This window comes from Lissotriton vulgaris, chromosome 5, assembly GCF_964263255.1.
Source record: "Lissotriton vulgaris chromosome 5, aLisVul1.2, whole genome shotgun sequence".
NCBI classification, from domain to species: Eukaryota; Metazoa; Chordata; class Amphibia; order Caudata; family Salamandridae; genus Lissotriton; species Lissotriton vulgaris.
Window position 1 is genome coordinate 849,720,224 of NC_141693.1, and position 14,623 is coordinate 849,734,846.

Below are 14,623 nucleotides of genomic sequence, written 5' to 3' on the forward strand. Positions count from 1 at the left end.
CCATGGTGATTCTGCTGAAGGCACTGAAGCATTACTATGCATGTTCCATGTTGAGTGCACCCGCACAGCAACGTTTTTTTGTTTTTTCAAAATCACACTCCCAAAGCGGGAGCGTGTTATCGAAAAACGAAAACAAATGGCCCAAACACACTGTGAGTTTTCATCCAAGATGTGGGGATCATGTATTAGCTTTCCTGTCAGAGCAGCTAGGGTATTCTTAGCAGTCCCGCAATAGAAAGTTTACGTTGAATGGCCATTCCTAAATGGAGTAGATTATTTTAGGTATTTTGGCTGACAGTCTAATTTCAATTAGGCCATCGGTCAAAGGTTTCTGCTGGTGGCTCCAGCATAGGTTCTGCTGTAGGAAACACAGCGGTCTCCCAACTCTAAATGCAAGTGCTACTGGTTTGGTGGAAAAGGTATTCTGACATGTTTTTGGTCAAGTATTGCGGCTACCAAACTCAAAATAAGACCCACATTTGTTCTTCAATGTTTCCCTTGTTTCCTTCCCTAATTTGTTTCTGTTTATTTTGCATCCTGGAGCAGAACAGTGTTTCTGTTCACTAGATGAAAGTTTCACTATTTGCTATTAATTAGCTTCACCAAATATCTACGACTTTTAGAATACCTTTTTCTGTGACTAACCCCTTAAGTGCTGCGTCTGTGCGTTGGCCGACGGCAGCACTACCTCCCCAGTGCTGCGCACGACCATTGGACGTCCATTCAGCACTAGTTCCAATGGACAGCGCAGCACTGGGGAGGGATGTTTACTAGCATCTATGAGGCTAAGCAGCCTATTGAAAAATGAATATTTCCATGCATCAGATTGTTACCAGACTACAAGCATTCCACATCTAGGAAATCAAAAATGTTATTTTTTTTTCTAGAGCTATCCTGAGGGCAGGTTTATTTTTGTTAAAGTGGACCACTGTTGGCCACCTCATTTTAGTGATAAAAGGTCGGCCTGGAGAATTAGGGAAGGGAATCTCCTACTGGTGTGCTGAAACATTTAAGTTGTAGGCCCATGATCCCTAATGAAAAAACATAAGTTGACAGAAGAAAACCACTAGGCCTCAAAGTAGAAATGGTAGTTGATAACTTGATCCCATCTTCACCTCTAAGCGATACAGTCATCTCTCAAGTAGTTAGTCTAGCCTTATTTAAAAGAATAAAAAAAGACAGTCCATAATGGGCAATGATGACTAAACAACTAAGGGCAAATATTGGCTTTATTGCCACAAATACATCAATACCTTTTCTGAATTCTGTCATTTTCAAAAAGGGTTGGTGGTATTTGGAAATGGTTAACAAATTCGTTAGTTTAATTTATTAACACAAAAACATTTCAAATGCTACACCTGTAGAAATACTAGGCAAAGAATCTAGCGTAAAGAATTTTATGATGATAACATCATACAGAAAAATACTGATTTGTCACAGTATAAGGCATTTCACAGGAATCCAACTGTATGCAATTGTATGGTGCATGTTCCCCAATTCTGACATCAGGCCATGCACCCCTTTATGAAAGATGATCATTGCAGCAAACCTGCTTAAATAATAAAAAGGTATAAACGAAAAACTATTTCTAATATCTGAACCTTCTTTCAGGTGAGCGAAGTAGTGAAGAAGGGCCAAGCACCTTATAATAGCAAGTAAAATGTTGTAGACCGTTTTAAGCAGTGGCAGGGAACTGCCAGGGGAAGCAATCAGAGACAATATCGAGCAACAGACAGAGAACTTACTAATAATAATGAAGGGACAGAGGCTGCATGGGAATAATAATCCAAACCGCCCAAGAATAGATGGTAATGTCACAGAGACATTGCTTATAGACCTTGACATCAGCGTTCTCAATTGGGGCAGGGGGTTGTACTCACTCAGAAACATGACCCCCTCAGATTAGGAACAAAATTAAAGAACCAAACAATATTTTTCTTTGATACCCAGCAGACCGATGGAGAAAATGCAACTTCACTTCTCACCCATTGCATCCTACCAGAAGTCAGCACTTTTGAAAAAAGCTGTTCTCAAAGATCTACTGAACCTTGTGCATTCCACGATAAGAATTTACAATAATTTATCAAAAGTAGAACGAGAAATCTTTGATTTTCTTATGAAATGGAATTAGATAGTGATAAATCTCACTGACAAAGTTGGTGCAACCTTAGTACTGAATAAGGGTGCTAAACATCAAGAATGCATGTGTCTACTGGTGAAGGATAAAAGCTATAAAAAGGATCATTTATGATTTCCCAAAGGATATTAGGATGCAGATTGAATCATTAATAGAAGAAAGCAAGTCGGTCCGCTAGATCGTGTAGCAAGAAAATTCCTTCCTCAGATCAGAGAATCTTTTCACCCTCTACTTTTACAATTCATCAAAGAGTCACTAAAATAGACTGCAGCCTCCAAGCACACTAATAATGTCAGGGTTTGGGTTGTTATTGGAACCACTCTCACAGTTCTGTAACACTTTCCTATTCCTTGAGGTACTCAAAATACAATCCAGAGCCACCAAAGATGCCTTACACTTTCCGAATAACCTAACCTTGGATCCCGAAAATGAGACCCTTATCAATTGGACTTGCCAGCTACTTTATGCTGCAAACCTCAAAGAGCTACACTACATGTGGTTGAGGATCTATGTAGACTAACAGATTGGCACCCAAGATATACAAATACATTTTTAAATTAAATATGCTGAGATGTCCCTCATTAAAATGTTCATAGAATTAATGAAGAGGTTACCTAATAAATGGGTGGAGCATGATTGGATGGTACATGTGCACCAAGAAAATCTGAATATTTAATGAATGGAGACAAAGATCATAACCACTAGTGCAAACTCTTGTGTGAATAACATATTTAAAACAGTATTATATAATAGAAATTCTTTTATTTATTTTTTAAATTCTTTTTATTAACAGCTTTTTGCAGTTTATTTCCCCCCCCCCCTACGCCGGGAGGGGGTGAGGAACAGTTTACTAAATCAATTCAATCATATTTCCACCCAGGAAATGTAGAAACAATATATAATCTTAAAGTATAAACAACGTATGACACATTATTACTTATATAACTCCTGAAGCTCATCCCTCCTACCTTAATATTTTCACAAACCATATTTAACGCAAATACAATATATACATTATACTTCTACTATTTACATATTTACTTATAAACAAATCATACATCACTTTATTTCTTATTAGTGCTAGTGAACCTCCCTTATAGCCCAGTAATCTTTTCAGCCTTTTATACATTATATACATTATGTTTCTTCCTTCCATTTCAATATTGGCTCCCATATTTTCAATCCTAGGTTCCTCCCATTCTTTCCTCTTCTTGAATATATTGCTTTTTCCAGATTGTATATACTTAAAACCTTAGCTAACCATTGCTGAAATACTGGTGCTGACTGTTCAAGCCATGCTGAGGCAATACATAATCTAAAAACTGCCATAGCAACAAAGATAAAATAGTTACCCTCTCCATACTCATTGCCCGAATCTACACCCAATAATACAATCGTAGGTGTTAAATTGATAGTTAATTTCAATGCCCTTTGAAGAAACGTTTCTATTTCGTTCAGTATTGTCGATAGGCATGGGCATGTTGCTAAAGTATGGATCACATCTGCCTCTAGACTTCTACATCTAGGGCAATTTATGCCGGTAGTCGCCCCCCATTGTGCAAGTTTTGCTGGAGTGTAGTATAACCGATAAATGGTTTTATAATGCTGAGCCTGCAAAGATGCAGAGCACAAGATATTCTTTCCTAATTCTACTGATGTACTAAAACATTCCTGCTCTATATCCAGCTTCGCCGACCAACTTTCCCCCCACTTAACCATATCGTCCGGTTTTGATTCAATTAGCTCTGCATAAAACCTTTTGATAGTACAATCTACTCCATTATGTATTGCCTCTAATATACGATTTTTCTCAAATTCTCTCAGTCCCCCCCTTTTATTTTGCAAAAAACTTCTTACTTGTAAATATTTGAAAAAGTGCCTTGTTGCCAAATCATATTTCTCCTGTAATTTCGCAAATTTTTTCATCCCCTGTGGGGCCATCAGATCCCCCACTTTTATTATCCCCTTCCGGTACCATTCTATATACACTAAATCAGAAAATATATCTTCAGGAAATACTGTATTATCTTTTATTCTCGTGTATCTATTAATTTTCCCCAGTCCGAATTTCTTAGTAAAGGCCTTCCAAATATTGTGTGCACCCCAAATAGTCTTAAATCGTGTTCTTTTAAAATAAGCTGTGTCAAAATGTTTCAAAAATATATTTTTAACTTCTTCTCCCATCAATATACCAATATATCGCTAGTGAACCTAGATCATCTTCTCCTTCCACTTCTGCTCCACCTATTAATCCGACCATATATTGTAAGGCTGCAGCCCAATAGTAAAATTTCAGATCCGGTAGTGCCCATCCTCCTCTCTCCCGTGGGAGTACCATATATCTTGCTGCTCTCCTAGTTTTACCTTTAGGCCAGATAAATCTATTAATCATTCCTTCGATTTTTTTAAACCAAAGGTTGTCAAACCATAACGGGATTGTCCTAAACAAATATAAAAATTTCGGCAATATTAGCATTTTTATGATGTTTACTCTGCCAACTATTGTAAGGTGTAGATTATTAAGTCTGTCTAGGTCTTTCCCCACCTTTCGTATAATGGGGTCTATATTTAACTCTACTAGTTTTTCTAATTCTGCAGTTATAGTTATGCCCAGATAAGTTCCTATCTGTACCACTCGTGAGTCTTGGCATACTGCCTTACTATTTTTTATAATTTGTGTTTTCCCAGTATTTAAGGAGTATCCTGACACTTTTCCAAATTTTATGGCCTCCAGCTCCACATGTCTAATAGCCTCTGTGGGTATTGGTGTTACGACAGCCACGTCATCGACATAAGCAAGTATCTTGCAATCCCCCCTAGGTGTAACAACTGGAGGTATACTCTCATTTACTTCCATTCTGCGTATTAGTGGATCCAAGTATATTGCAAAAAGTAGCGGGGAGCACGGGCATCCCTGCCTAGTACCCCTATTAATTTTCACTTGTTCAGTTGTTCCCGAATTTATTCTAATCGTAGCTACTGGGTCTCTATACAAAGTCTTTATTGCTGTAAGGAAACCATTTCCAAACCCCATTTTTTCTAGAACACTCCACAGATATACCCAAGATACACGGTCGAATGCTTTCTCAGCATCTAACAATAAGACCGAAAATGGTTCCCCAGTAACCTCCATTTTATCCATAAGGGTTATTAATTTTCGTGTGTGGTGCGTGGTTCCTCGTCCAGGTATAAATCCGTGCTGACTAATAGTGACTAATGGTGTTATTACGCTGGCGAATCTTATTGCCAGTGCTTTTGAATAGATCTTTGTGTCAGTGTTCATAAGCGTGATTGGTCTATACGATCCCGGATCTATAGGTATCTTTCCTTTCTTTGAAATAACAACTATTTCTGCCCCGGACCAAGAATTTGGTATTGACAATCCCAACTGTGCTTGTTTCATAGTGCGTACCATATCTTCCCCTATCTCCTCCCAGAACACCTTATAGAATTCTAACTGGATCTTATCTGGCCCGGCCGCTTTCCCAGATGGAAGATTCTTCAAGGCACCTCTTATCTCCTTTTGATCTAATGGGTTGTCTAACCTCTTTTTCTCTGTTTCATCCAGCCCAGCCCCTTCATAGTAATTCAGATAATCCACTATCTCTTCAGGATCTTTTACATCGTTTTCGTGATATAAATTCGTATAGAATTTCCTAAAAACTTCTCTGATTTGTTGCACACTTGTTACAACTTCTCCTGAACTATCTTTTATTGCTTTTATCTCTCCAAGTGATACTTTTTGCCTTGCTCTGATTGCTAGCATTTTACCAACTCGTTCACTCATCTCATAGCAATTTTCCCTATTAACCACATACTGTTTTGATGCCTTCGCTGCTATATATTCTTCTGCTTCCATTCGCAGTTTTGCTAGCTTCATAAAGGCAGGATCTAGTACACCTCCATTGCTGTTAGAAGGATCTGAGCTGTTACTTACTTCTTCCTCTGCTAAGAGTATTTCCCTCTTTAAGGCATCACTTCTCTCTTTCTCCTGCTTCCTTCTCCTAGCTCCAAAACTAATAGTCTCTCCCCTCACCCCTGCCTTAAAACAGTCCCATACCGTCCCTACAGATGCTGTATCTCTATTTATTGTCATGAATTCAGTTATCCAGCTCTTCATATGTTGGATATATGCCTCGTCTTCCAGCAGTGCTCTTTCAAAGGTCCACACTGAGACCCCCCTTGCCACTACCAATCCCTTTAAGGTAACAATTAAAGGATTATGATCCGCCAGTAGTCTTGGTAGTCTCTCAATACATGCACCATCGATGCCTTGACTGCTATTCAAAAAATAGTCTAGTCTTGCACTTACTTTGTGTGGTGCTGAATAATACGTATACCCATCTTCTCCTGACTTAAGAGTATCCCAGACATCCAGTAGCCCATTATTCCTAGCTAAGGAGCAAACTGCTTGAAACACTCTTTTCTTCCTTCCTTTATATTTAACTGGAGGTCATAACCCTAAACCTAATCCACCTGCACCATTAATATTAAAATCCCCTCCTATTACTAATTACCTAGACAGGATATGAGGTTAATCTAGGTCAATTTATGTGGTTGCTGAATGTGCAAGTGCCCCACCTTTGCCCCTCCATGACCATCATTAGGAAGGAAATGGCCCTCCTGTATTTGCTTAGAATTGCAGAATGTATTTCCTTATATGCAAAGTTTGCAGAACACTGACAGAAACTCGTTCCTGATGTTTGACGGGCAGCATTGAAGGGTCCTATGTGAGAGCTTACAATTCAGCCAGTATTTGTGGATCACACATTAGAATACAAATGTGACAAAAATTGTCAATCAAGTGATAATATTGAGCAAACAAAAAATTAAGAAAATGATATGCAACTTCAGGAATAGGTCATGGAACAGATGTAGACACCCTTCTAGAGACATATCTAAAAATTCAAAAAAGCAATACAACTTACAGGTATAACATGTTCACATCCATCTCAAATAACCTTAAGAAGAGAATAAATAAACCATTGTTTTCCGTCAGACAGGCTAAGTGTAAAATAGGCTCTTTGGTACGTAAAATTACAGAGAACATTATCCGTGTGGTCACTGCAGAATAAGCAGACTTTCTGAGTAGACAAAGTTAATCTATTTGACATAACAAATTCATTGTTGCTATTCGAGAAAAAGAGCAATGTCTATCATGGAGCGTAGAAGCAGCGTTCACTGTGCCAGGGTAAAAACAAAGCGTAATGATGCATTGCAAGGAGCAGGGACATGCTACTAAAGATATGAGATAAACATTCATTGAAAACCTACATCCTGGGACTAACATTCAGATGACTCACTCTGTGCAAAAGAACACTGATGAGCCTTTAGGTTGAAGGCATACGTGATGGTCGTTAACAAGGATGTGAAATGGGCTCAAATGTAACAATACACATCAAATTATCACAGTACCATTGATCTCTCATACTCCAATAGCAGGGTTTTGCCTAGGTCCCTTGGTGAATTTATGGTGCTGAGAGTATATCAAGAGGTGGGTCACTCAGTAGCGGAAAGTAGGTGTCTGTGTTAATGACACAATGTTCTATACAGAAAGATATGTCTTCCATGTCCTTGTCAATCCAGTAAGGGTTTTTGGCAACCACTGATCAGATAAACAGGTTAGAGTCTCATTAAGCATGTGCACGAAGCAGACTAATGATTGAGTTAATGGTATTCATGCACATGCATGATTATTCCATGATGTCACACCACTACTCTCCTTCCTCTCCCATAGAGTCAGCACCATCCTGGGCTCTTTTGCTTTTGGGTGGGGACCATAAATTTACTAAGGTCAGTGAGAGGTGTTGGTAACCCCAAGAGCATTCGATGTCAGCCAGCCTCTGGGCTTCTAAGAGAAAGTTAGGACTAATATTTCTATGTCCCGTCTATTTTTCTGCCCTTTAGTAACTGCTGAATATAAGGTCTACTCCACACTTCCCAGGAGGCAGCCGCAATTTTTGGGACTGGTGAGCGTCCAATATTTGTTGTGACTGGGAGTGTGAAGGGATAGGCATCCCATGATTATAGAATGAATTACAGATGTGCCCTGACAGAAACAATCATTAATATAAGACAAACATTATAATCCTTATTGTGCTGTGGCATCTGATTAGAGTTGATTGTATTTTGCTTATTTCATAAAGACTTTGTATATATTAAGAATTGCTGAAAAATAACTATAAACATTCTTAACTGTACGCCTCCTTGACCAAGCCTTATTGGAAAGGCAAACCATAAATAGTCACATAATAATTGCTGACTTTACTTTTACAATTCACAGGACAAATCTTGTCACTTATATTGTAAGTTATTAGTTGAATAGAGTATATGTACCTATCTCAAGTAAAATTCACAATCCTTCTCAGGGCGGACCACTAAAGTCACTAAATTAACCTGAGCTCATCCCACTGGCAGCGAACAGACTAGCTTAACTTATAGGCAATATCTAAAGTACTTTGCAGGACTTAAGCAATAATAATTCAAAATGCAAAACAATCAAAATTCTAAAAGGTATTATATAGAGTAAAATGTAACACACAAAATAGCATCAAAATGGCAAAAATCCAATATGGGGAACTAGAGGTTTGAATTTTTAGAGACAGCACCAAGAAGCACAAAGTGGCAATGATAGTTGTTAGACTCGGGGGTCTCTGGTTGGCACAGGTATGTACTTGCGACAAACAGTGACCCTCTCCTCTAGTCAGGGTAAGAGAACTACTCCTTTAGAAATAACCCTTGCTCACCCTCTAGGTAGTGTGGCGCGAGCAGACAAGGCTAATCTTCAGGGTGATAGTTAGTTAAGCATTTATGATCACATACAGGAAACCCACTGACCCACAACAAACGGACACCAGTCATAAGATTGTATCAAAAATACGTAGACTTTATGTAAAAATATATGCAGGTTTATCACAAGACCATATAACGTTTAGCAAATGAAGGCCACCAGATTTAAATAGGCAATTGTTCGTAAGTGTTCTTGGTTAGCAAGGTACGATGACAGGGAAAACAAATGTTGCGGACCCTGGATGTGATGGGAACTCGGGATTGAGTTCCAATGTACCTTGTGATGAGTGTCCGAGGCGTTTCAGACGCGGCTACTGGTGAGGGGACCCTGGATGAGGCCAACGGTTCTCCGAAGGATCTATCCGGCTCGGAGCCCCCTTGAGGTGCGAGGCGGGTGAGCGGGACGGTGTGGAGGGTTGTGGCGATCCGGGATCTGATGCAGCTCACGGGGCGAGGCACCGTTCAGGCCTGCGGTGCCTACTACTTCTTAGCACACCAGTTCATACCTGTGGATCTGTGTGGGGCGTCGCGTTCTCAGGCAGACGGGTGCAGCACTGGGCCTTCGGTACCGCAGTAGGGAAGACCTTCTTGAGGTGCGGCACGGCCTTGGTATGCAGGAGGGCAAAGCGAGACAGTCTGGTACATTACGACGTACGGACCGTCCGAGGCTATCAGATGCGCTCCGTGCAGATTCCGGCGAGAGAAGATGAGAGGCGCACAGCGTGCTCCATAGCAGGCGAGGTGACAGGAGAGCGGGCGGCCCGGCACTGAAGCGGAGAGCGGCTCAGGTTTGAGCGGGGCTCTCGGCGGCGGGGCGACCAGGCTCCGAGCTGTCACGACCTTGGAGGGCGAAGGCACCCGAGTCACAACTCTGGCGAGGGAATAAGAACTAAAGGCCCAACAGCAAACGGGCACAGGCAGATTAGAACCCAATGGTCTTGGGGTTCCGGTCAGGGGGCAAGCTCGTGATCAAGTCCTTAGAGATAGTTTCAGGAACAAGTCTGCAAAGTCCTTTCTGGTCTTTTCCTCTCCGTTCTCAGCAAGGCACCACTGCAGGATTCCTTCTTCTCAGCTTTTTTTGGTCCTTCTAGTCGGGCAGAGGTTTGTCGTGGTCAAAACTGGATCTGATTTCTTAGGAGCAGGGCTCCTACCTTTATACTCGATTTCTTTTGTCTTGGCAGGCCAGGGGGCCTGAGTCTGGTTCAACCCGGTTTTGGAGTACTCTGTTTACAGGACGCTGCCGTCTTCTTTCAGGGTGCAGGGCAGAGACATCAGACGCTCCGCAGGAGGTGGAGCCAGCATTGTGGTGGTGGAGCACAACCCTATTCAGAGTCAAGGACTACTCCGCCCACACATCCTAGTGTAAGCACTCTATTCACCACCTGGTCACCCCGACTGTCCCCCGGGAATTCCCCAGCCCTGCCACTCACACAAACCCAGACAGCAGATACACATCCTGGCAGAGGCGGGCTGAAATAGTCAGGCGAGCAAATGCTAACTTTCTAAAAGTAGCAGTTGCAAACACAGGATATTAAAAAATAAACCTTGCTAAAGGAAATATTTTATTGTTCTGAGTTCAGACATACCAATTTCGACATGCCACCGTGTTCTCTCAGCCGGTTGGGACTATAGTGTGTAATAGTTCCAGCCGCTCACCTTGGCCTAAGAGAACAGGCAGCTCTTCAATACTGAAGAACGAAAAAGGCGGTAATTCACTACTAGGACATGCCACACATATCAGGCTTGTCCTACCTTACACTTACAATGCGCCCTGCCCGTGGGCCTACCATAGGGGTGACTGATATGAAGGTTAGGGAAGGTTTAGGGACTGGCAAGTGTGGGCACTTGTACAGTCAGCGCGACAGTACCAGACTGTACATAGGGTCTGCAATGGCGGACCCGAGACATCTTTTCCTGGGCCGCTTCTGTGGGTGGCGCAACCGGCGCTGCAGGCCCCCTAGTGGCATTTGTATCTACAAGCCCAGGCACTCCTCGTGCACGTTACTGGGGACTGACAGTAAACCAAATAAGCCAATCATGGAAATCAATTACGGACACACTTTACATAGGGAGCACTTGCACTGCGGCACGGATTGGCCGTGGCGCAGTGCCCTGAGCATCGATCACCAGCAAAACATCTGAGGCACATCAGCAGAAAGTGGAAGGGAGACTCACGCCAAGGTGCTAGGTCAAACAATAGTTAATTGGCCCAGTAGAAGAGGACCTATTCACAATTTGATGATGGCACCAATGGCACTTGGGTCCGATAAACTAACTAAGTTCTACCTGGTCAAAATTTTACCTTCTGAAGTTAGTCCTTATAGACCCAACCATCACAGGAATACGCTTCTAAAGCTCCTCAGGACCTCAATAACCAGTTGACATTGGTAAATTGGGAAGTTGCAGAAAAAGGCTTCTTGTAGCTTGTTGTGTCCTAGTAGCTTTAACTGGAGGTTAGCCTTGAGCATGTCCAGTCTTCTAGCCTCTTCTCAGGTCTTAGACAGCGGGTTCAGACCTCTTCTGATCTTGCGCAGTTCAAGGAGTGTTCTGAAGTGGATGCCTTCAGATGCCACATTTAATCCTGGCATGAGCTAGCGTTTGGGAATGAACCTTGGGGATGCCCTAATGAATGGGGTAAATGTTCCTGGGCTAAATCTACCCACATTGGGCATTTTCCAGAAGGCTGAAGTCACAGACACAATAAACTTGGGCTTTGAGAGCTGTAGGTGTGTGTGTGGAGTGTACTTTGGTAATCCCAGTCTCTTCCCTTATCTAACACTAAAATCGAGTTGTAGACAATTCCTGTACCTCCATCAAACTTATAGAGAGAAGTCTGGTAAAAATTAGGCTTTCGGCAACCGGATAGTGGATACACACAAATTGTTTTGGCATTATGTTTCCCTCTTTTGAAGTGCACCTGCAATGTCGAATAAAAAATACCATCTAACCTCTCAATCCAAGCTTGACAGTCAAACAGGATCTGACACTGGATCTCAACAAGAGGCCCACTGTGATAAATGCCGGTCTGGCTGGAGGAACACAATAATGGTGCAGGCCTTGGTATTAGCTGCATCTGCTTGTGAGAGGGTAGGCTCTTTGAAGTTATAGAAGTCCTTGGGTCCAGTTCACAGACCATCTAGTCAAAGGTGTAACAACCGCTCCCTACACCAAAGGCCCTTGACCCTGTTCTGGGAGCAAGTTCACACCTTATTCACATCTACTGCAGGGCTCATTACTGGCTGGCAAAACCTGGAATACAAAATGCAAATTTAGCATCCTGGGTCTTCAGGCAGAGCAAAGGTAACTTTATAAAACATACTTGTAGTGGGTGGAACAATGAGTGCCGCAGCCCACAGGAGAATTTTTAATTATCAGCCATGGGCAAAAATCGGGCACCATATACTAGAGACTTCTGGGTAAGTTAAATATAATGATTAGAATATGCCAATTTCCCCCAAGTTAGAAAGAACGGCACAATCACTTTGCAACTGGTTAGCAGGGTAAGTGCACAGTGTTCTATAGCCAGCAAAAATAGGCAAAAAAATTGGGGCAACCTTGCAGAGAGGGCAATTTACAACACATCCCCCCAACCAAAACATAAAGTAGATTAATCAGTACCTTGATGAACCTCTCTGCTAAGGTGATAGAATGAGGACAGTTTGTGTCGTCTGCAGCAGCACTTGTCTATTCTGTGCCCCACTGACCCTACTGTACGCCTGTGTCACCATCCTCCTGGGCCATGGGGAAACTTTTTTCTCCTCTGCAGATCCCATCTGTGAGGCTCCTAACCTTAGCTTGTTCACGGATGCATCCCAGTATGCAGATAGTGCCATTGTGGACATCAAGGTGAATTGACTTCTGTCCCCAACCAAGGAAGATATCTGTGCATAAGTACCACAACCAACAGAGGTCACTGACAGTTCTTAGTGCAATGAGCCAGGCCCCCGGCCATCCACTGTCAACCCCCCTCAAAGGTGACAAACTCTGTGCAGGTTTCTATCTGGTGCAGGTCTCCTGTCCTCTGACTCTGTGATAGCACAAGCAACGCCTCTGGGTCAGAAGGGTCCTTACCAGGGTCAGTTTTTGGTTGCACTAATCTTAAAGCAGGTAACTCCTGAACTTTTGGTCCTCCCCATGTGGATTATCTCTACTTCCTAAGCCTTTATCTCCATCTGGGCCTCTGTACTCCCTGGAGACGGTACCCCCAGCAACCTGAGGGATTGGAGCATCCAGCGTGGCTGCCACACCCACCTTTTCTCTCACAGGTGTAAGTTCATTGCCAAGGATGCTGTCAGTGGCCATCTGGAGACTCACAATGACCCTCTTCTGAGACACTTCCCTCTCTCCATTCTAGGGATGCCAGGGCCATAGGGCAGAAGGAGTCCTGCCCATGGGACTCGGTTGCCCGACAGGCCTGTCCTGGCAGATACTGCTCTAGGGAAACCAGCTTTTTCATCACCATAGTCTGGCCAGCACAGGTATCCCTCAGAGCATTGACAGATAACCCATTCATTGTGATCTAGTGAAAGTGATGACTCCCACTCTCAGGGACCACCGACTTACCATTTGGATCCACATCCGAAATAAGAGAATATAGGTCATACCCTACCTATCCTGGACTCCTGTTCCTTCTGCTGAGGGGGACCTGAACTACCCTTTTTAGGGTCAATCCAAGGTACCTTTTTGCACATTCTGATACTAATAAAGATGTGTGCTTCCTTCCCAAGCTAGTAGAGACAGCAAAGTCATTAACCTCAATAGAACAGGACCTAGGCACAATTTGATGCTGATCGCGAAGGAGCACAATTCAGATAGAGTAAGTAGGGTTGCCCTGATCAAGGATTTTATCTTCTGACTTTAAAGTATAAAGTTAAGGGTTTTGTAGAGCGCTCGTAGACCAAACGGTTTCTTAGCGCTAAAGACGGACGTACCAGGGGACCCAGGGAGGAAGACTACTCGGCAAACGCTCGCTGGAAGAGCCAGGTCTTCAGCGCACTGCGGAAATCCATATAGGATGCAGAAATCCTGATGGTGAAGGGCAAAGAGTTCCAAAAGGACGGGCCAGAAAAGAAAAGCTCATGCCACCATGTTTCTTCCTTCTGCAGCGGGGGATGCACAGAAGGTGTTTGGAAGAGGACCGAAGGTCACAGGGGGGAATGTAAGCCTTGAGTTTAGAAACTGTGAAAGCAGAGGCAGTGCCGGCTAAAGCTCTGAAAATCAAACAGCCAAGCCACTTTAGTCTTTTAGGTATCAGTAAACCACGGGTATGCACTTCTAATTCTCCCCAGGACCCCAGGGAAGGTGCTTAGACACAGGATGGCAGGCAGATGCCACAGCAGGGTTCAGTCTTGTTCCAGTTGCCACTCTGTTTCCCCCCTTAGAAGTGCCCACCCAATACCATATGAAAAACCCCAGCAAGCCTATCAAGCAGGTCTTGACACTCCAGCAGGATCTTACACTGGCATATCAACAAGAGGCCCAATGTATGAATGCTGGTCTGGATGAAGGGACAGGTTGAATTTGCAGTTTAATCATGCACAGCTAGGCCACCGGTGACAGACCTGCGCAGGTTCACGTTGTCACTGCAGTGGGTGGCACAATGAGTCTTGCAGCACACTGGTGATATTTAACTTACCCCCACTGTGTTCCCTTAGGGCACCATATATGCCAATTTCACCATGTTATAAGGAAGAGCAC

General features: G+C 42.9%; 1 protein-coding gene across 1 annotated transcript in view; it reads left to right on the top strand.

Moving 5' to 3' along the window:
- Positions 1-14,623, top strand: part of LOC147711685 (period circadian protein homolog 2-like) — a 233,182-nt gene that overhangs the window by 178,060 nt on the left and 40,499 nt on the right. The gene's annotated exons all lie outside the window — the stretch shown is intronic.